Source organism: Acinonyx jubatus, chromosome D2 (assembly GCF_027475565.1).
Source record: "Acinonyx jubatus isolate Ajub_Pintada_27869175 chromosome D2, VMU_Ajub_asm_v1.0, whole genome shotgun sequence".
Taxonomy (NCBI): Eukaryota; Metazoa; Chordata; class Mammalia; order Carnivora; family Felidae; genus Acinonyx; species Acinonyx jubatus.
In genome coordinates, this window is record NC_069393.1 from 73,256,774 (window position 1) to 73,279,559 (window position 22,786).

The window sequence follows — 22,786 nt, forward strand, 5'->3', positions numbered from 1 at the left end:
TCACGTCCCTTAAGGTTTTGTCACCTCCTCAGACTGTCCCTTTTGAAAGGTGCAGCAGAACAGCCAGAATATGTTGGTTGGAGTCCCCATAAAAGATTTACCAGAAGTGACTCTAATCTGCTTTTTAGCTTAGAACTAAAATGTATCCTTTATGATAAGACAGAAAGAATGCTTGTTCAATATAGATGAATTTTGAAATTACAGAAAAGCACAGAGAAAATAAATATTGCCTTTAATTCCACCATTCAGGTATAAACTCTGTTGATATTCCAGTATATTTTAAGTAGCCTAATATCCAAACTTCTGTGCATATGCATTTTCTGATTTTGCAAATGTGGGACATTATTATGCTTGTCATCCAAATGTCCATCAACTCATGAGTGGATAAAGAATATATACAATGGAATATTACCCAGTAAGTCAGAGAAAGACAATACTATATGATTTCACTCATATGTGGAATTTAGGAAATAAAGCAGATGAATGTATGGGAAGGAAAAAAAGAGGGAAACAAACCATAAGAGACACTTTTTTTAAGTTTATTTATTTATTTTTGAGAGAAAGAGAGAGGAGAGAGAGGGAGAAAGAGCATGAACAGGAGGGGCAGAGAGAGAGGGAGACAGAGAATCCCAAGCAGTCTCCATGCTGTCAGCACAGAGCCTGACGTGGGCCTTGAACCCATGAACCGTGAGATCGTAACCTGAGCTGAAATCAACAGGTGGACGCTTAACCAACTGAGCCAACCAGACACCCCTAACATTTATCTATTTTTGAGAGAGAGAGAGAGAGAGAGAGAGCATGAGTGCAGGAAGAAGCAGAGAGTGAGGGAGACACAGAATCTGAAGCAGGCTCAGGCTCTGAGCTGTCAGCACAGAGCCCGACACAGGGCTCAAACCCATGAACGGTGAGACCATGACCTGAGCCAAAGTCGGACGTCCAACTGACTGAGCCACCTAGGCACCCCATTTTTTAAAAAATTCTATTAGTGATGGAAGCCAAAACTCTACAAGATGGGCAAAATTACATCTAGAATAATCTTGCTTCACAATTACTTTGCTCTAGTTGAAAGAAATTAACTCTCCAAATGATAGGCCACGCCTTATTGATTTGTTGAATGTGAGAAAACCAACGTGGAATATGCAATCAACAAGCCCACACTCACAGAAAAGGCCTCATATGAAAATATTAGTAAATTAATGCACATTTATAAGTTTTAAGTAAATGTAAAATATTTTGAATACAGTCCTCATATGCCATCTTTTATAATTCCCTACTTTAGTCAACTGTTTCAATTAACTGACTGATAGCCATTGTTAATTGCATTGGATAAGAGAATGTCCAATCAATGGATAACTTGCAGAAAAAAAAATCTTTATAAACAGGATGGATGACTTCTTTAATTTGTTGCTGAAACAATGAAAAGTCTTGTTGGTCCAAATGCACCATGAAAGCAAGCTGACCATGAATAGCTTAAGCGATTCATGGGACATCTGGGCATTTTCTGCATATCCTTCTACACGTGGTATAAATGGCCATTTTTCTTCTTATATAAAATCTTTTTCTTGGGGAAGCCCTGTTTGAGAGGTCTTATTCTGTTATCTGTAGTTAGGAAGGCTGCTCCTCATTTTTGGAGACATATCTAATGCATTAGCACTCAAAAACGTCTTACCTTTGTGTACAGAATGACTGGACGGAAGGACATTTGAATGTAAACAGTACTACGGAGATGTCACATCAGGAAAGATGGTGTTCTTTCTTATTAGAAACAACCAGCCATGAAAATAAAAGGTTAGAGTGTTTCCCATCTGCCAGTATCTCTAAAAGATATGGCAGCCCCAGGTCATCAAAGATGCCATGTTTTTGTTTTTTTAACATTTATTTATTTTTGAAAGAGAGAGAGAACACAGGAAGGGGAAGGGGCAGAGAGAGAGAGAGTGAGACACAGAATCCGAAGCAGGCTCCAGGTTCTAAGCTGTCAGCACAGAGCCGGATTCAGGGCTCAAACTCACAAACCTGGAGTTCATGACCTGAGCCGAAGTCGGACGCCCAACTGACAGAGCCACCCAGATGCCCGCAAAGATGCCATATTTTGCCAGTAGGAGCTCATATAGAACTTGCTGCATATAGAGGGAATTGACACCGATTTGGAAAGATACCAAGACATCGTGCGATGTGAGAAATAGTTTCACAACAATAGCTTTCCAGACTATAACAACCAAGTGTGCTTCTTTTAAAGTTGTCTGAGAACACTGGTGATTGTTCCAGCTCGAGCCTTTAGAAGCAAATCACCGTTACCACCGTTTATATTATCAGGATAAGTTTTTTTCCTATTTGTTATCCAGTTTGAATTTCTCTTTAGATTCTCTTTTTCTTGGTGGGTCACTTAATTATTTTCCATCTCCACAAACATCTGTTCTGATTCCTTTTCCACCCAGAATCTCCTTGTGTTCTTCCTCTTTGGGCTTCAATTAGAAGTTTGCTAATGTTAGTATCTCCACTCAGATCTTGGACCTTGCAATTAATTTTAATCAGGCTTGTTAACACTTTTTTAATATGTAAGAAATAAGCAAATATGTAACTAAAAAGCCATTTATGTCTTTTATGAAGGTAACAAATATGCAATTAAAAACTCCTTCTCCCGGTGACTTTGCAATAAATTAACTTGTTTTGTCACTATTGTGCCTGTATAATGTCATTTTCTCTGGAGTTTTGACAGTCAGATTTTTTTTTATCCTCGGCAAAATTAGCAAGTAATATTAAGATCTAAGAAATGACAATTAGTTTGTGAATTAGGTGGGATATACAATGTGTTAATTATTGAGGGACCAGGCTGCATGCAATTAAAATTTAGCATCCAGATAATGATAATGTAGTAGGCTTCTGAGTATCTAATGAAGTTGAAAATGTTCATTACCAATAAATTAATTCTCAGTTGCTTAACCAGTATTTAAAATGTCTATACAGAGGAATGGATCATGATAATCATTATTGTTCACAAATAGAATAATAACATGAAATCTTGAAAGTCTATCAGGACTGTCATTTTATTGTTAGAGTTCCCTGTGCACTGACAGGGGAACCTTTCCAAAGACTCAGAAACATGGTAGCCCATAGAGATCTTTGCTTCTCTTAAAGCACTCTATCAGGTCACCTAAAGGTCAAAGAATGAGAGAAGAGGAAAGGAGATTGAGATGGGAGATGGGCTGGGATACCCTACCTCTGACCTAATAGACCCTTCATATTTCAATGGTGATTTAGAAAATGTGTTCTTCACTTGACTTAAATGTACTCCTCTTTGTAATTTGGAAACTCAGTTCCATGTGAATTTCCTACTTTAATAGGTACACCCAGTATTCCAGGAGCTGGAAAGTCAATGACAATTGTGTCTCAAGGAGACCTCAATCTTGCAGGGGGTCAAACACAAAACTCATTATATGACAGCATGATAACTGCCACAACATGGAGACAGAAGTCTTACATCCTACAAAGTCCCTCTGGCTGCTGAATGGAGAATAGATTGTGGAAGCTGGGGTGGAAACAGACAGGCCAGCCAGGGCTTTGTGGTGGCCCATGAGAAAGATGGTGGCAGTCAGTGCAAGAGTGGTAGTGCTGAGAGATGAAAATGGTAGGACTGTGAATATATTTTGTAGGTAGAATTGTATCCAGGATATGGCTTGAGAAACTAGAGAGATATTGCTATAGTTATATGACTTGAGGAAGACTGGGAGATGAACAGGATTGGACAGAAACTTCCAGAGTCCCATTTAGGGTATAAGATTGCAGCATCTATAGTAGATGTGAGTGAGGGTATCATGCAGGCACTGGAGTTCAAAAGTGAGGTTTGATTGGAGATACAATTTGGGCAATCATCAGTACATAGTTTGTTTTGAAGCCCTGGAATGGATGAGCATACCGAGGGAGAAAGTATAGAGAGAGAAGTGAGATCTCAGGAATAAGCCTCAAGTAAATATGGGGACATTCAGGGGACAAGGAGAGTTGGCAAAGGAGACTGAAAAAATGCAACCAGAGAAGTCCCAGGACAGACTGGAAAGCACAGTATCACAGAAAGCAAAAGAGGAGAGAGTTTCAAGAGGGAAGAGGACAGATAACCCCATGCCTGTGCTAAGGCTATTCAGTGGAGCCCTGTTGTAACAGCAATACATTAGCAATAACCTAGAGGCCCATCATGGGAGACTGAAGAGGTAACTTGAGGTTCATCCATACAAAGGAATACTCTGCAGTTGTATTAAAAGAAGGACATAAAATGATTTTTAACATGTACTATTCAAAATTCACTGAGTGAGAAAAGCAAGGCTCTCTAGCATCATTTGTGGGGGAAAAATGGGGGTGGGGGAGTACATATGGAATTTCTGGAATATGTAGAGAATATTTTTGAAAGCTGTAAAATAAACTAGTAAGATAGATGTTTACAGGATAGGGAACTGGATGACTCAGGACCAGTGGTAGAAGGGATAAGATTACTTTTAATCTTAATGGTCTAGCTTTTATACTTTAAAATTTCTATTTTATGCTATGTACCTTGACTAATCAACATCAAGAAACAATATTTCTTGGTGTTTATTATTATGTTGTTTTTCACTGTCTTTTATTTTCAAGAGTTGTAATATTTACATTGCTTTAAGACCACATTTACCACAGTCGTTTGGATAATTCCATGCTTAATTGGTTTCTATGCTCTCTGTTGATTCTTTTTAAATTTTTGTCACACATCTCCTCATTCCTGAGGTCTTTTCTTTGCTCATCTCTCATTGGCTGCAGTATATGTTCATATAATTTTATCACCAAGAGTACATAGTTGTATATTTTCTGAGTCCTTAAATATGTGAGAATTTCTTTTTGTTGCTTTCATGCAAAACGAAGAGATAGGTAGGTGTTTTAATTTAGGTTTTGCCCTTTTATTTTCTTTTAATTTTTTTTAACGTTTATTTATTTTTGAGACAGAGAGAGAGCATGAACAGGGGAGGGGCAGAAAGAGAGGGAGACACAGAATCTGAAACAGGCTCCAGGCTCTGAGTGGTCAGCACAGAGCCCGACGCAGGGCTTGAACTCATGGACCGTGAGATCATGACCTGAGCCAAAGTCGGACACTTAACCAACCGAGCCACCCAGGTGCCCCAGGTTTTGCCCTTTTAAAAGAGAGCCTGAGATGAAGACTTGGGAGTGAGTAATTTATTTTGGAACTGTTCCCAGGAAACAGCAGTGAGGAAGCAGGGAGAGACAGAGAAGATGGAAAACAATAATGGGGGTTTGATTGATCTGGTTATCAACTGGGGCCCAATGCCACTGGGGACCCCTGAGGAAACATGGAGAATGTGCCTCAAAACTGTTCCATGAAGGGTGGGAGGCTCGGGCATTCATCTGCCAACTTCCATCTCCAGTGGGTCACACTGCCCCCAGGAATATTAACTCCCTTTCACTTCTTTGGAAAAAACCTGTAAGCAGAAAGGTCCCCAAAATGGCTGGAGGTGGGTAGCAGACAGCATGTCCGGGAACTGCCACAGGTGCCACAACAGGTAGCTGAAATCACAGGCATCCAGAGAGAACATGGTGCAGAGCACAAAAAGTGTCTGCTTCAACTGACCACAGAATTCTTCACAGAAATTCTTTTACTCACAAATGGAACACCCAGGAGCACTGTTCCATTGCCTTATGGAATTGAACATGGCATAAAATTCTGTAGCCAGCCTAACATTGTTTTCCATTCTAAGTAACCAGTAATGCTTTAGAAATTCAAGAAAATTCAAGATATTGGTCTAGGCCTTGACAATTTTTAATTAATTTTACCTATACACGGAGCACTCTTTCAATCTAGGACTTCAGACCTCTCTTCAGTTCAAGAAAGTTTTCTTCTATTATATCTTTAAATATTTTTCTCTTCTTCAGCAACTCTGCTTAGACACATATAGCTATGTAATCTCACCACCATGTCAATTATTTAAAAAAATTTTTTTTAATTTATTTATTTTGAGAAAGACAGGGCCAGCGTAAATAGAGGAGGGGCAGAGAAAGAAGGAGAGAGAGAGAATCCCAAGCAGGCTCCACACTGTCAGTGCACAGCTTGATGCAGGGCTTTAACCCATGAAACCACAAGATCATGACCTGAGCTGAAACCAAGAGTCAGACGATTAACTGACTGAGCCACCCAGGCGCCCCTCACCTCCATATCAATTATTATCTCTCTGATGGTTTTGAAGCCTGGAATGGATGAGCATACCTAGGGAGGAAGTGTAGCGAGAGAAATGAGATCTCAGGAACCAGCCTCAAGTAACTCCAGGGACATTCAGGGGACAAGGGGAGTTAGCTATGGAGACTAAAAAAGTCTCTCTCTTTATCTCTCTTTTAATTTTTCCTCTGCATCTGGTGGGGAGTGGGCTTCTCAAGCCTAATTTCCACATCTTATAAAAATTTTCAACTGTGCCACTCTGTTCTTAAATGATCAAATTATTCTTTTAAATTCTATTTTGGCATTATCTGTTTCCACAAATTTTTTTCTTACCTATGCTAACATCTCTTGTATTTTGGTCTAATGATCATCTCTTCTTTCATAGAAATACTTTTCACATTCTTGTAAGGGTTTCATGCCTAAACTTCATTTCTTCTAATATGTATGTATTCAGCATCATTGACTGCCATGTGTCACATTTCATGAATCTCCTGTTGTTAGTTTTCTGTTTGGAGGCAGGTCTCCCCAGGCCTGTGATTTGTCTCAAACCATCCATCCATCCCTACGATGGAGGTGATATATATTCCTTAGATCTCCTCCCTGGCTCCCTGAGTGCTGTTGGAATTGTCTTCACATTTAAGGTGGAAGGCTGGCTGAGGTTGATTTGTAGCACTATTTCAGCATTCATTAGTCTGTGGGAGTGGGGGGAGGGGATCAAGGTGTAACCAGGGGGATAAAGACTGGAGCAGTGCCAGCAGGGGACTTTGTCCTCCACCAACTGTCCTTTCTGTCCCAATCTGTTGTAACCATACAAAGGGGCCACATTTCTGTACCTGCTTTTCCCTCAGAGCTTAATGTGGCACTCTCTGGAAAGCTGCCCCTTCCTGGAGCATGGACCCCCTGCATCAGGGCCATGCCCTTTCCCACTGCAGGGATGGTGAGAGGCTTCACTTCCAACTCTGAGAGATACAATTCCCCAAGAGTTTCTCAGTCAGTGGAGCCAAGATTGAGACAGCAGTCTCCCATGCCCACTATCCTCAAGATAAGGCCAGTTTCATGGGCATGAAACCTATACAGTCACATAGCCCTGTGCTCAGAAGGACCCTATGTGTGGCCCTCCTGTTGCCATCTTGAAATTCTTAATTTTTTAATTAGGGCCCCAAATTTTCATTTTTCACTGGACCCTACCAGTTACAGAACCAGGCTTGCCCAGAAGTTATTCCCTGAGGTTTATGGCAAAACAGTGCCTAAAACCCTCTGCCAGATTGATCACAGCCCCACACAGAGCAATCCTGGCCACGCCCTATCTACTCTATTGTGTGGACAATAGGGAAGAAGAAGGATAAGTAGAATAAATGTCACAAAGAAGGATAAGAAGCAGGGTGCTTTGACCATGTGAAACCACAAAGACGTGGTCAAGCAGAGGTACAACCACTAAAAGCAGAATGCTGCTCAGGATCCAAACCCTCTAGACCAAGCACTGGTCTATTCTCATGCTAACTCACTCGCTTATTGTCCAAAACCCTACCAGGACACTGCGATGGACCACTCAAAGGAGGTGCTTACCGTCATGAGTTGGATTTGAGACCATCACTCAAGTGCTCTATCCCATTTTCTATTACCGTCCTTGGATATCACTGCACCCAAGCTTAACAAACTAAAGCTGAGGGAGAGATACGGCAAATTCATGCATCAGATAGATGATCTACGAGACTATGGCCTTGCCGTACTCTGAGACGCCATAACTGAGCGAGTTCCAAACTGCCCTGAAAAATCAGAATCTACCTTTTCAATAAAACCATAGCCAACAGAGGCTGATTTATATTTATTTGCTAACATGAATCATTTGGTCTAATAAAAAGAATACCTAACAAACTGGATGCTGTGATGGGTAGATGGCCTCTCACTTCGAAAACAAATGTCAAATCTTCACCTCAACATTTATTTTTGGTAAATGCTAAGTGTCTGCCTTGGCATTTAAATAGCAGCCCGAAACCTTAATCAGACCACTGGAGGGCTCCAGGACTGGCTGGAGAGAACAATTGACTTTTGTAGACTAAGAAGTTCAAAGTGTAATGCTGACTACTGTAAATTCCCCGGGGTGCCTCTGGGGGAAGTGGAGGCAGGAATGATTATCCAGCCATTTGGACTTGTTTGTGCATTTGAGCCAAAAGAACTGACCTTCTTGTATACCTCCCTTTGTAGGAGAAGGAGCTCTGTGAGGTCATCTAACTCCAGGCTTTGTGTGTTCAGAGTCTGCGACTCCAAATGTCACCGGCACGTGCCAAGGCCAAATACACCAGCAAAAACTGCAGAGCTGGAAATGGGAATCAGAGACACAAGAATGTATTGCCTGCGAGGATCCCTTCCGATGTATTGATTTCTGTGGCTTCTTCACGCCGGGCCATTACAAAAAAACAACAAGAAAGCCAAAACGCAGTAGCTCCTAATTATTTGCTGCTCTTCGAATCAACACGTTTCTTAGGTTGTTTTAAGCACTGTCTGTTCCAATAGGCAGAGGTTGTGCTCCTGCTGCCGAGTTCAAAACTCAGCATCTGATTAAAGCGTCTGGACGCCGTGTCCAGCGGGCAAGACCGCTGATTCCTGAAGACGTCATGCTGCTGCTTTACCTGGACGGCGGAAGCCTGGCAGCCTCCAGAAGCTGCTTCAGAACAACGGGAAGAACGTGTCCCTTAACTGGGACAGAAAGCCACCATTTTCGTTAAAAACGAAAACAAAGCCAAACCCTCCATGACACCCGCGGATTCCCGACGCCAGGATGGAGTTCACTAAAAGCCTGGAACTGCCCGCATTTGCCCCCTGCCCTCCTGCCCCAGCGCTTCCCCAGGCCACCACTTCCCTTCAGAGAGCAGTCGTGGCTTCCCAGGCAGGCAGGTGTCACCTCTAACCTGCAAACTCCAAATTACCGCCTGACAGATGCACATTATACAAGTCTCACGCGGGGTGCTGCCTGAAGCACCTGCCCCTTCCCAGGAGCACGGAGCTGTTTGCTTCAGTCTGCTTGCAGGACCGAGGGGCCCCATAGGATCATGGCAAATTCATTCACTACCACCAAATGGATGTGGGACAAGGGCCATTTAAGAAGTGAATTTTTACTGGGGCGCCCAGGTAGCTCAGTCCATTAAGCTTCCAACTTCGGTTCAGGTCACCATCTCACCATTGGTAGGTTGGAGCCCCACATGGGACTCTGTGCTGACAGCTCAGAGCCTGGAGCCTGCTTCAGATTCTGTGTCTCCTTTTCTCTTTGCCCTTCCCCTGCTCGTGCTCTTTCTCTGTCTCTCAAAAATAAATAAACATTGAAAGATCCTGGGAAGATGGCGGCGTAGGAGGACGCTGGGCTTACCGCACGTCCTGCTGATCACTTAGATTCCACTTACACCTGCCTAAATAACCCAGAAAACCACCAGAAGACTAGTGAAAGGGCGGGCCTACGCCTGCCGACTCCATCTTGTTCTGTGTCCTTCACCTTGACCACACCTCCTCCCCTTGAGTAACCCCCCCCTCACCTGCCTAACAGGACTCGACCCTTCCCCAGGACCCTTCCCCAGCCAATCGGCTGAGGCCACAGCCATTACCTCACCAACTGCCCCTAGGCCCCAATAAAACCTTTGTCCTTTTGAAACTCGCTCTCTTTCCCTGGTATCTCACCACTGCGTCGGTGCAGGTAGGGGATTGAGCTCGAGCTAGCTCGAATAAAGGCTCTTTGCTTTTGCATCGGACTCGGCTCCCTAGTGGTCTTTGGGGATCACGAATTCTGGGCATAACAACTAGCAGAACGGAGTCTCCGGAGCCAAGCGCAGACGAGAGGCCCACGGAAGAGGGTAGGAAGGGCGGCGAGGCGGTGCGCGCTGCACGGACTGGCGGGAGGGAGCCGGGGCGGAGGGGCGGCTTGCCAGCCAAGCAGAGCCCCCGAGTCTGGCTGGCAAAAGCGGAGGGGCCGGACGGAGTGTGTTCCGAGAGCCAGCGGGACTTGACATCTGGAAGGTTATAAGCTAACAGCTCTGCTGGGAGAACGGGAGGGCTGGAGGACGACGGGAGGGAGAGTTGTTGAGCCCCGGACGACAGAGCGCAGCGTGGCGGGGAACAAAGGCGCTCGCCAGCGCCATCTCCCTCGCCCATCCCCCAGCCAAAATCCCAAAGGGAACCAGTTCCTGCCAGGGAACGTGCTCGCTCCGCGCAAACACCCAATGCTGTGCTTCTGCGGATCCATCCCTCCTGGTGCCGCAGGGCCCCTCCCGAAGCGGATCTCTGAAGGAAAAGCGAGCTGAGCCTGCCCCTCCTGCCCCTGTGCACCCTGCCGATCCACCCCAGCTAATACACCAGATCCCCAGCACCACAAGCCTGGCAGTGTGCAAGTAGCCCAGACAGGCCACGCCACCCCACAGTGAATCCCCTAGGAGAGGGGAAGAGAAGGCACACACCAGTCTGACCGTGGCCCCAGCGGTGGGCTGGGGGCAGACATCAGGTCTGACTGCGGCCCCGCCCACCAACGCAAGGTATTCAAGACAGCACAGGGGAAGTGCCCCGCAGTCCGCACCACTCCAGGGACTATCCAAAATGATGAAACGGAAGAATTCCCCTCAAAAAAACGTCCCGGAAATAACGACAGCTAATGAACTGATCAAAAATTATTTAAACAATATAACAGAAAGTGAATTTAGAATAATAGTCATAAAATTAATCCCTGGGCTTGAAAACAGTATAAAGGACAGCAGAGAATCTCTTGCTGCAGAGATCAAGGGACTAAGGAACAGCCAGGAGGAGCTAAAAAATGCGATCAATGAACTGCAAAATAAAATGGAGACAACTACGGCTCTGATTGAAGAGGCAGAGGAGAGAATAGGCGAACTAGAAGATAAAATTATGGAAAAAGAAGAAGCTGAGAAAAAGAGAGATAAAAAAATCCAGGAGTATGAGGGGAAAATTAGAGAACTAAGTGATGCACTAAAGAGAAATAATGTACTCATAATTGGTATTCCAGAGGAGGAAGAGAGAGGGAAAGGTGCTGAAGGTGTACTTGAAGAAATCATAGCTGAGAACTTCCCAGATCTGGGGAAGGAAAAAGGCATTGAAATCCAAGAGGCACAGAGAGCTCCCTTCAGACGTAACTTGAATCCATCTTCAGCACGACGTATCATACTGAAACTGGCAAAATACAAGGATAAAGAGAAAACTCTGAAAGCAGCTAGAGATAAACGTGCTCTAACATATAAAGGGAGACCTATAAGACTCGTGACCGATCTCTCTACTGAAACTTGGCAGGCCAGAAAAGAATGGCAGGAGATCTTCCATGTGATGAACAGAAAAAATACGCAGCCGAGAATCCTTTATCCAGCAAGTCTGTCATTTAGAATAGAAGGAGAGATAAAGGTCTCCCCAAACAAACAAAAACTGAAGGAATCCGTCACCACTAAACCAGCCCTACAAGAGATCCTAAGGGGGATCCTGTGAGACAAAAACAAATGAACATTAAAAAAAATTTTAATAAATAAGTAAATAAAAAGGAAGTGAATTTTTACTTTCAATCGGAGCGTGTTTGGAAACTCCGAAGGCAGGGGGAGGTGAGGCATTTGGCAAAGAGAAAGATGTTATTTTCTCCCTTCCATTAGCACAGGGCTGTCCTGGAGTAAGTGATGTGGTTTCAGCATGGTTCCAGGGAAGTGACTGCACATTGGGAACCAGATGCTTGTCTGACCCATCCTGTAGACTCTTGTGTTCTGCACAGGGTTCAACATAGACACAGTATGTAAATATGTTAACCCAGAAAGAGTAAATCCATCAAAGAAAAGAGAACTGTCATTTACTAAGGGCAACTAAGTGCCACACACTGAACTCAATACAATTGGTCCTTAATACTTTACAGATGACTCCAACACTCAGAACACAAAACTGATCAGCCCAGATACCTGGCAAGTGGCAGTGTCAACACCGGAACCCAGATCGGACCATTAAGAGCTCACACACCTTTGCCCTTCCATGTCTGCCCTGAGGATGGTGGGGCCTCTTCTGGTGACTCTAGGCTTCATGACCATGTGACGTGAGCAGTCACACTGTGCCCCACACTCAGAAGGACCCTGGACTTGGCTTAACGCTCTGTCATCACCATCTTGAAATTCTTCATAATTTTTTAATAAGGAGCCCTGTGTTCACATATTGCACTGGGCTAGAAAATTATGTAGCTGGTCCTGTTTATAAGTATAGTCTAACCTCACCTCCCACACTTTCCTGATACACCATTTCCTGCCATCACGTTGGCTACCTCTCTGAGACCCATATTTGTGTCTTTCTTTATACTGTTGCTCATATCTGATTGGGGGAAGGGTAGAGAGTAGGAAACTATCATTCGCTATTCACCTGTGGGCACCGTGCTATCACATTTAATCATCATGACAACCTTGGGATGGAGCTAACACTATCCCCATTTTGTGCATGAAGAAATAGGCTCTGAGAAGTTTAAATTATGTACAACTGATGAAATCCAAACAGACATTTGGACCCAGGTCTATCCGACCTACTCCTTCTACTGCATTATGCTTCCTCCAAAGGTTGGCAAACCTTTTCTGTAAAGGCCAGATAGTAAATATCTTAAGCTTTACAGTCCTTACCATCTTGGTTGCCACTCAACTTTGCCATCATAGCATAAAAGCAGCCAGACTATACATAAATAAATGGATGAGTTTGTATTCCAATGATTTGTTTTTGTATTACAGACATTTAGTCCATGAGCTATAGGTAACCAGCCCCTGTTTTACACCAGCTGCTATTTGACAGCCCCTCGTGACCACTCTAGCTCAACATGGTCTTTCCTTTATCTGCATTCCATACTTTATAAGTCTAAAATCAGGCAGGAAATAGAATTCCACTCAGATGGTTTAACTAGAGAGATGTTAATGAAGAAATTATTATACAGAGGTGTAGACAGGTGAAAGGAACCACAAGGAGTTGAGGTGCCCCAAGACTAGCAGAAGTGGGGTGCTAGGGGTTGAACCCCTTCCTAGGGGTTGAAACGTAAGCATTGTTCTGCAGAGCCAACCTTGAATATGTCATAGACAACAACACTTCAGGAAATGGTAAAGCCACAACCAAAAGAATGCTGGAACCTTGGATGAATTCATGGAGCAGAGAAGCCTGGCTATCCTGTACCTATCACCTCTGAACTATTTACATGGGAAAGAGAATGAAGTATCTGGTTTGAGCTACTAACTTTTAGCATTTCTTTGTTACAAGAGTATACCCTAACTGATGCCCTGATACATGGCTTAAGCAGTTAAGAGGTTTCGTCTTTTTCTCATATGAGAAGTACAGTAGACTTCTCCGGGTATTGGTTCAACATGTTCTAGGATGTCAGGCTTGAAGTTTCTGTGATTCTCTTGAACTTTCCTTTACAAACTCAAAGTGGCCATTGAAGCTTGAGTTATCACATCCGCATTTTGGAGGGAGGGGAGGAAGAAGGGGAAAGCAGATGGAAATGAAAATCTTCTTTGAAATCCCCAGTGCTCAACCACTCCCATTTGATCAGCCAATGTCACATGGCCATTCCCAGCTCAGAACCAGGAAGGTGAGTTTTTCATTTTCCTGCCCTCCTAGTAGAGGAAGGCAAGGGGAAGGAGGCTGGGATTGGTGTTGAGAGAGCCATTATTAGTAATATAATTATTATATAGCAGTTCCCAGAACTTTCTGGGTTGTTTCATGGAAATTCCTGACTTCTTCCAACTGTGCTGCACCTGCCATCAAAGGCTTTGGATCTAGCTGGAGATGGCCATTGTCCTAAGCATCCAAATAGAAAGTGATAAGCAGAGGGTCCCCCTGAGCCTGCCCCTCCCCAGCTTACTCTCTGCAAACAACTTTCCTTTGGGACTCTGACTGCACTCAGAATTGTCAATGAAGGAGGCTGCGTTACCTAAGGAAGCCAACAGGGAAATGGCTGGTGTTTGGAGTCTGTGAGTGTATAGATGTTGTGTCTTATCTACAAAGTTCATTCTTAAGCTCAAGGGGGGTTTATGAGGTACTGAGGGTCTCACATTGCACATAACGAGGCTTAATATGAGCCAGGCACGTGCTCTGCACTTACCAGGTATTGTCACAGTTGGTTTTCTCCAAAACCCTACAAAGTGGACAAAATTATTTTCCAGATTTCTCAGATGAGAAAACTGAGACTCAGGGAGGTTTGGAAGAACAGAGAGATATTTGGGGACATTTTGCTCTGAATTGTGCAACATGTCTCTACTTCTCTTGGAAGGACTTTGGTTACAATTTAGATGAATGTTCCACGCTTTGTGGGTGCCACACTAACGTGTCTTCTGGACGTGACCCTGTGCTGAGCATGGCGACCTGGAAATTCTTTACATGGGTCATGGGTGCCACCTCATTTCAGGAGTTGAGAGAGGGCAACGAAGACACAGGAGGCAGACACAGGAGGTTCGTCCTGTGTGTGGAGGAACTCTGCCTCCAGTTCTGACTTCCATACATGTGTGGTTCCATGGCCACCTTCGGAGTGGAGCAAGGAACCCTTTCCCACATAAGTCCTCACAAGCCGTTCTGTATACACTCTCTTACCTGATTTCTTCACCAAAGGCCCCACTGCCAATGCAAAAGCATTATCACATGCATATTCAGTTTCACTAAGATACAAATCTGTGTAACAAAATATTTACTCATCCTTTGACCCTGTGAGTGTAAACGCATGACAAAGAACTCAAGAACTGAAAACCAGAGCCAAAGAAGGAAAACACACTAGTTTGAGCAAGCTGCTACACCAACTGAAGCACCTTCCACCAGGAATGGTGGGGTTTCTCCATCCGCAGCTCAGATTAGCCCCCAGCCACCTGCACTGCCCTGCCTGACGCACAGTCAGGTCAATGCTTGCTGGCTCTAGTCAGACCAGCCCCAGACCATCTCTCTTGGGGCTCAAGTCTTCCTTTTTCCTAGGGCCACCCAAAGAACAGGCTGATCCTCTCCCACCACCCCCCTCAAAAAGTGAATGCAAAGAGACAAGCAGAAAGAAAGGAGGGAAGTTTCTACCCACCTGGTTCACTGGACTGTAGCCCTAGCATCCCATCTGGGTGACTCTGGAAGTGGTCTTGAGCAAGAAATGTCTGGCCTTCCTAGAACTCTGATTGCACAAGCTCCAGAAAATTGGAATAGCACCACTTCCCTGGGTTTTAAGTGCTCATTTTCTTCTCTTCCTTTTTTTTCTCTCTTCATTGTCTTCTCTTCATTATCCCCATCTCTCTCTTGTGGTGTGCTCTTAATGAAACATTTTCCTCTAGTTTCTTTTAGGCCCCGCCACCTCCCCCATAGACCTGTGGCTACTACTTTTGTTCCACTTCTGCCAGATTGTTGCCAGAGAACTCTACAGTAGGAGGACACATGGTGGTCCCTTGTCACAGGGTGGACATTTGTCTTTACAGCCTGCCTGGCATCCTTTCCTCCAGTAATGGCTCACTGATTTTCCTTAGGGCTCCAGCGCCCCTCCGTGTGTGTGTGTGTGTGTGTGTGTGTGTGTGTGTGTGATCTGAATGGAGCTGACCGCATTCCCTACTCTAGGAATTCAGCTGTCGGAGGGTCATATCTGCCCTGGCCATAGGGACAGCTCCATAACCCAAGGCAGGCCAAAAGAAGTGACTCAATTCCAAGATGTCCTTTCAAATGTTGGAAAGAGGCATGTAGACCACACCTTACGAATTTCATTCTAAAATGCAAAGGAAGGAGGAAAAAAATCATAGAAAATGTAAACGAGAAAGAGACATGATTTGATTGAGGCTTTTAAGGGATCAATCAGAGTGTATGTGAAAAATGGACAAAGCTGAGTTATGGCAGTTGGAGGTGGTGGAATAAAGAGAAGTGAACAGTTTTGGGGTGTATGTTGTAGTTCAAACCAACAGCCCTCCTGCTGTCTCCAAGACAGAGTCATGCAGGGGGAAAAGGCCCTCAAATCACCCTGGCACACTTTTTCCCTGATGAAAACAGCAGCAGTTGACTTCATCCAAAAAGTAGCTGCAAGTGTGGTGACCCAAACAAGATTTTGAAAAAATGATCATCTTTGTGGCATCTGTCTTCAAGTGTTGAAAACACTGGTTGCAGTCCTGGGGCCCAAAATCTTCCTTAGAGTTCATTCAGATTATAAAAGGGACAATATTGGAGAGAATGGTTTTAAATGTCCCCCAAATTTTTATTATTACCCTTATCTGAACACATAGGGAAATTATTTATTATTACACTTATCTGAACACGTAGGGAAGAAACACACAGGAATGCATGTTGGGTCACCTTTCTTCAGCTGGTTACTCTGAAACAATAAATACATACATACATACATACATACACACATACATACATTCCATTCATACAATGTCACATGAACCTTAGAAGAAAAATGAGCATTCTTAACTGTTATGGGTTGAATTGCATCCCCCAAAATGATATGTCTGTGTCCTCACCTGTGATACCTGGGAATGTGCCCTTATTTGGAACTAGGTCTCTGCAGCTATAATTAATAAGTTACAGTGGGGTGATACTGGAGTAGGGTGGATTTTAATCCAATGTAACTAGTGTCCTTGCAAGGAGGAGACACAGGGAGAGGCACAGAGGGAGTTCAAGGATTTCTAGCAACTACCAGAAGAATCCCAGAACACAGGCATGGCCCTGCTGACACCTTGCTTCTGGATTTTGGCCTCCAGAACTGTGAGAGAATAAACTGCCTTATGTTTCCCAGCTTGTGGCACTTTGTTACGCAGCTCTAGCAAACAGGTGCATTGGGGTTTTCTAATTGAAACAAATTTTTGAGTTTTTGACAGAACTTCAAATTTGGGTTTTGGATTAAAAAGCACACCTTTCAGGACACCTGGGTGGCTCAGTCAGTTAAGCGTCCAACTTTGGCTTGGGTCATGGTCTCATGGTTCATGAGTTCAAGCCCTGCATTGGACTCTGTGCTGACAGCTCAGAGCCTGGAACCTGCTGCGAATCCTGTGTGTGTGTCTCTCTCTCTGCTTGCTGAACGCTCTCTCGGTCTCTCAAAAATAGGTAAACATAAAAATTTTTTTAAAGCACACCTTTCAGTATTTTCACATGCATATGTAACTTTTAGGCCTTAAAAAGACCTTTGGGATTATCTTAGCAGTCATATTTTGAGCTTTTTTAGTCTTTGCTACATTAAAAAATTAAGATTAAATTTTAAAAATTAAAAGGCACATTTATAAACACGTATAAACACATACATATACACACACATGAAAACACATATATGGTTTCCAATTACACTTTCAAAGTTGTACCCTACATCTATTCACTCGAACACTAGTTACTTGTGTGTGAACCCCTTCCTAGCACTTCCTGGGGTCTTTAGCCAAGCAGATACTAGAATATTCACTGAACAAATGAAGATCACTCCTAGCAACATGTTGATACAGGCATTTTTTTTTTTTTTTTTTTAGGGAAAAAGGCATTTGTCCAAGGAATCCTTAATTAAAGACCAAATCACGAATCAGAGCTGGGAGGAAAAACAAAGTTCATATCCAGTTATTCCATGCCTTACCCTTGTGAAGCAGTAATTCTTCCCCATTCTGGTTCCATGTGAGTATTGTGGGTCTCAGATAGATAGGTGATAGGTAGATGCTAGAAGATGATTGATTGGTTGATTGATTGATTGATGATAGATACATAGATAGATAGATGATAGCTAGATGATAGCTAGATGATAGATGATGATGAAAGATAGATGATAGATGATAAATGATGATATACAGATAGATAGATAGATGATGGATAGATAGAGGATAGATAGATGATAGATAATGATGATGATAGATGATAGATAGATGATAGATAGAGGATAGATGATGATAGATAGATGAAAGATAGATGATAGAAGAAAGATAGATAGATGATAGATAGATAGATGACAGATATCTTGTAGATACATACATATGTACATAGAAAAATACATGGAGATATATATATATCTTCAACATGGTAGAACTGGGGGAAAAAGCCATACACTGGGCCATGAATTAAACATGGCCAATCTCATTTCCAGCTGAGTAGAGGCTTGGCTTTCAGTGTTACAGCCTTCCATGTTCCCCTGGATTTCTAAAGTGTTTGCAGACGCTCAAATATTTCTCTCTTGTTTGATTGGAGGTCCCATGGCTGAGGCATTCTCCTGTCCAAAAAGCCTGTAGAAAAGATGGGCACTAGAGCCAGGCAAACTCTCAGGTTTCCCTGTTCCCCCCTCCTCCCTGCACTTCCATCCCTGCTCTCTCCCAGTTGCCCAGGGAAGCTCTTGCCACATGGGTGTGGTCCAAGGCCACAGGGACTGGAAGCAGCCACTCCCACTCCCTCTGGATGCCAGGGCCCTTGCAGAGACAGGTTCACATGTGTAAGCCCAGCTCTTCATCTTCTGCCTATTTATTAGTTTTAACGGGCACCATATGCAATCCATTGATTTTTGTGTAACATTTTTCTTTTCCTTCCTGGACCTTCGCAAAGTATTCCCACCATGGCAGGCAAACAAGCACAGCTGGGGAACACACCCCGTAATAAGAATCTGGTTCCTCTGAAGACTCTCCTTGGATCCACTTTTAGATAGGAGAAGAGGGTTCTGGGGGCGGGGGAGCAGGGGAAGTGGATTGTGCCTGGCCCAGCCTGAAGTGACATCATTCTAACTTATCAAAGGGAGCCAGGGCTATGATACTTTTATGGGAAACTGCTGTCGCTTCCGACTGAGTACATGCTATCTCCTTTAATTTCATGATTAGTGTCATTTCATCATTGGAAAGACCAAGCATTTTCCTGTACAGTGGCATAAAGCTAATATAAAATCAAGCATATGGTTCCTGAAAATATTCATACAATGTTTTTTTAAAAATTGACATAGTTCAATAGTTGGACAATAAATTTCCTTCCTAATGAGACGTTAAAAAGAAAGTGAACATTTGATGTTATGCCCAAGGAGAGTTAGTTCTTAAAGATTGATAGGCAATCTGTGCAAATACTGTCATTTTTTCCAATGAGTTTTTAATTTTGGTTTGATAATGTCCAGGTGTCTATATTTGCCTGTGATACTACATGCATAAAACTAGAGCAAGAGACATACATTGTCTTTCTTTTTCCTTGAACTGTGCCTATCCCGTGGGCACATTCACGGCAGAGTCGTACTGAGTCTGTTCATACACAGCTGTGCTTGCACTGCCATACGTACATGACGTTAAATAAAGACAGGCCTCTAGCTACCCACACCAGCAGATGGTGCAAGAAACAAAAATCTTTCTACAAGTTTTCCCCCAGAAAGATGGCGTCCACACAAGGGGTGCAGAACTCCTCTGCTGAGCCTGAGATACTTCTGCATTTGGAATGCTCACAGGCTTGAAGGTGGGCGTGGCCTGTAGGACTATCATGGGTCTTTCAGCAATAAGGGGCCTGGTGTTCATCTTCAACTAATGTTCAGATAAAACCCTGCTTGTGTGGGATCTTTTTGGAAGCCTGCCTGCACCAGGCCTTCTGTGTTGTCTTAGATGCTACAGCGACCCTCTTCCGTATCCTTTGCCACCATTATGAGCATTTGAGTGGCTTTGTGTGTTGAGTCTTTGTGCAGTCCTGTTATCCTATCAGAAGCATCAAATGGAAGAACTTTGGAGTAAACTTCAAAGGTCTTGCTAATGATCAGTCATGTACGCAGTGCCCGGGGAGGACCAAAGCCATCCATTAAGTTCAAGTCACCTGTTGCTATCCATATGGAGCCTCCATGTGGGAGAGGAGGGCAGGCATGGTCTTTCTCCCCTATTAGCTGCTCTCCCTCTCTTTCCAAAGCACAATGGGCCTTTTCTTCTCACATTAGGGGCACCCACAGCCACTCTTCTTCTGGTCTACTGGGGGTCTCCCAAAGAAACCAGAAAACATGAAAAGGGACAAGAATGCAATTTAGACAGAAAACTCAGATCTCCTACCAGATTATCTCTTCAAGCTCCCTGTGTGTTATCAAATTCTATTAAGAGTCTCTGTTAAGATAGAAACTATAATTACATATGTAAGGTATTCTCCAATCTGGAAAACTCTAAACCCATGATGGAGAGGGGCATTGGCTGTGGTAGTGATGGTCGTGGTGATGATGGTGGAGGCATTGATGATGTTGGTGGTGGTGTTCCTGTTGTTGGTAGTAGTAGTGGGGGGATGATGGTGGTGATGGTGGCCCCAATGGTAGTACCCCAATATATTATCATTTCTTAATTTTAGTTCCATATTCCTCTGATAAAGTACCTATGGCTTAATATAAAATTTTCTTCCATTGCCTGGTGTTGAACCTCCTTCTCTACATTTCTGGAGCCTCTCTGAGACACAAGCAGAATCCTGGGATTCTTCTGGAAACTCAAATCAGCCAGCATCCTGCCCTGTCCCCAAACAAGCAGAAGTCATGGAAGGATAACCCCTCCTGGCTTTCTTTCTTACTTGCTCCTCTCCCTGAAGGCTGAATGGGCATCCTGGAAGGGCAGAGCTGAGAGGGAGAATAGGAGAATGTGGCCAGAGGAAACCTGCTTTCCCTCCATCAATCCAGACTCAAACCACAAACCAGCTGGGCAGCACTGGTAGAAACCTTGGCGCCATCTGCTGGCCATTCCGAGTATGGTATCCTGGAGGCAACGTGGTCCTGTGAGAGGGGGTGGCTGGAAGCCACACACCCTTAAGAGATCACCCCTCTGTGCAAGGTGCTGTGTGGACTCTGGGGGTGGATGGTGGACAAGACGAGGTCCCTGCTTTACAGGCTGTCTTGAAAATCTGGGCACATACCGACTGGGGTCTCCTGGGGGAAAAGTTGGAAATGGGGATCACACTTGAGAAGGGCCTTGAACGACAGGCCAATAACGTGGGACATCAGCCTGCCTATGTACCCCAGAGTGTGCTCAGTGGAGGGCTAAGGGTATGCAAAACCCCAAGAGAAACATGGTACGTTTTCCCAAGAATTTATTCCAAAGACTTGGAAGGAAAAACTGTAACAGTTTTGAAGATATTTTAAATTAAAACAAACGCATATGTATCATCCAGTAGAATGCAAAAGTTTTACAATTTTTAAAGACAACCAGCAATCCTCAAAGACGTTTTCCACCTGCCACAGATGTCTGCTGCCCCCTGGAGGTCAGGGTTTCTAAGTGGTAGAGGCTGAGATCCACTGCACAACAAACCTTGGAAGGGATGGCGGGCGGGGAACTCGGATCAGAAAGGACCACTTCAGGCCTGGATCGGGACTAGGGAAGAAGAGGAAGCGATTTTCAGCACCGTGTCAGCTGTGCCATGACGGGCACTGACATCCGAGGGCTCCTGCTCTGGTAGGCTGCTGTCAGAGGCTGGAAGTCGCCTGTACTGGAAGTTCAAGGTAAAAGGCACCTACCAGCCGGAGAAAAGTCGGCCTCCGTGTCACCGCTCTCCACCACCATTACAACAAGGTCATTGGCAGGAACAGCAGGCTTTGCTTGCATCAAGGGTGATTGCAAACATATGCCGCCTCCAGGAAATAGTGGCAAACGCCCGTGCTTTCATCCAACCTCTCTCCAGTCACTCCTGGTTTCCCCACTCGTGGTATAACACGGCCAGAGGAAGCCTCCCCACCCCATTTCTGCACAAAAGAAGAAAGGATTTGTGATGCCACACGTCAGCCAAAAGAGCTTAGGTCAGTAGGGGGATGATTGGTTGGAATTTGACCTCTTTTATCCCCCAAACATTCATGATCTAAGGTGTCTTTAAGAATACACACTCTGGAAAGCCTTGACCCTGGTCACCGGGTTCCCACTCACTGGCTCTCTTTACTCAGCTTCTTTCGGAAATATGCATATTTTCCTCCATGGAAATTTCTTCCCTATCGCCCACCCCCACTTGTCAACCAAAGAGCAGAGCATTATTACGGTACAATTATTTTCTCAGGATGACTTGGCCAGGAGCTGTCCTAGCTATCTGTGCTAAGTATGCCCTTGGCTTTGATCAGATGTGAAGTCCACTGGGTGTTTTTTAGGTGTAGTAGGAGGAAGCGGACACAGGATTCTTCCAGCGAAGAGGTTTGGCCTTGCCAGACATTTGTTTTGTTCGCTGAATTATGTAAGAGAGGGCAGTGAGGCTGGAGGCTGGAGCCAAGTCCCTGGAGGAGCTAAAGAGTTGGTGGAGGGAAAAAGAGAAGTCCACACTAGTGAAGCCCCTGAAACCTTATGGAGGATTTTTTAAAAGGCTGCCTGTGTGCTGAGCAACGCTCCTGCTGCCCGCACCTCTGCAAACCTGCGGTGAAACCTACATCATTTGTGAATGATTTGGGAGCTGGATATGCATTGTGTTGGGGATATGAGCCATCTGAGAATGGGCAGGGATGAGGGCAGAAGCTGGAAGGAAGCCCATCTGTTTTTCCCTTCACATATGCATCCCGGTGATTTAATTCTCGAGTAACATTCTTCCGTTTGCAATAGAAGACACCCACGTGATCTGAAGCCCTGTAAAGACATGGCAGTGGGGCATCATGGAGAAAAAAGGGAAGGCTTTCATGTTAGAAAGCCAGAGGGTCACAGCAATGGCACTGCTAGGAATTTCCCCAAGGGATACAGGAGTGCTGAT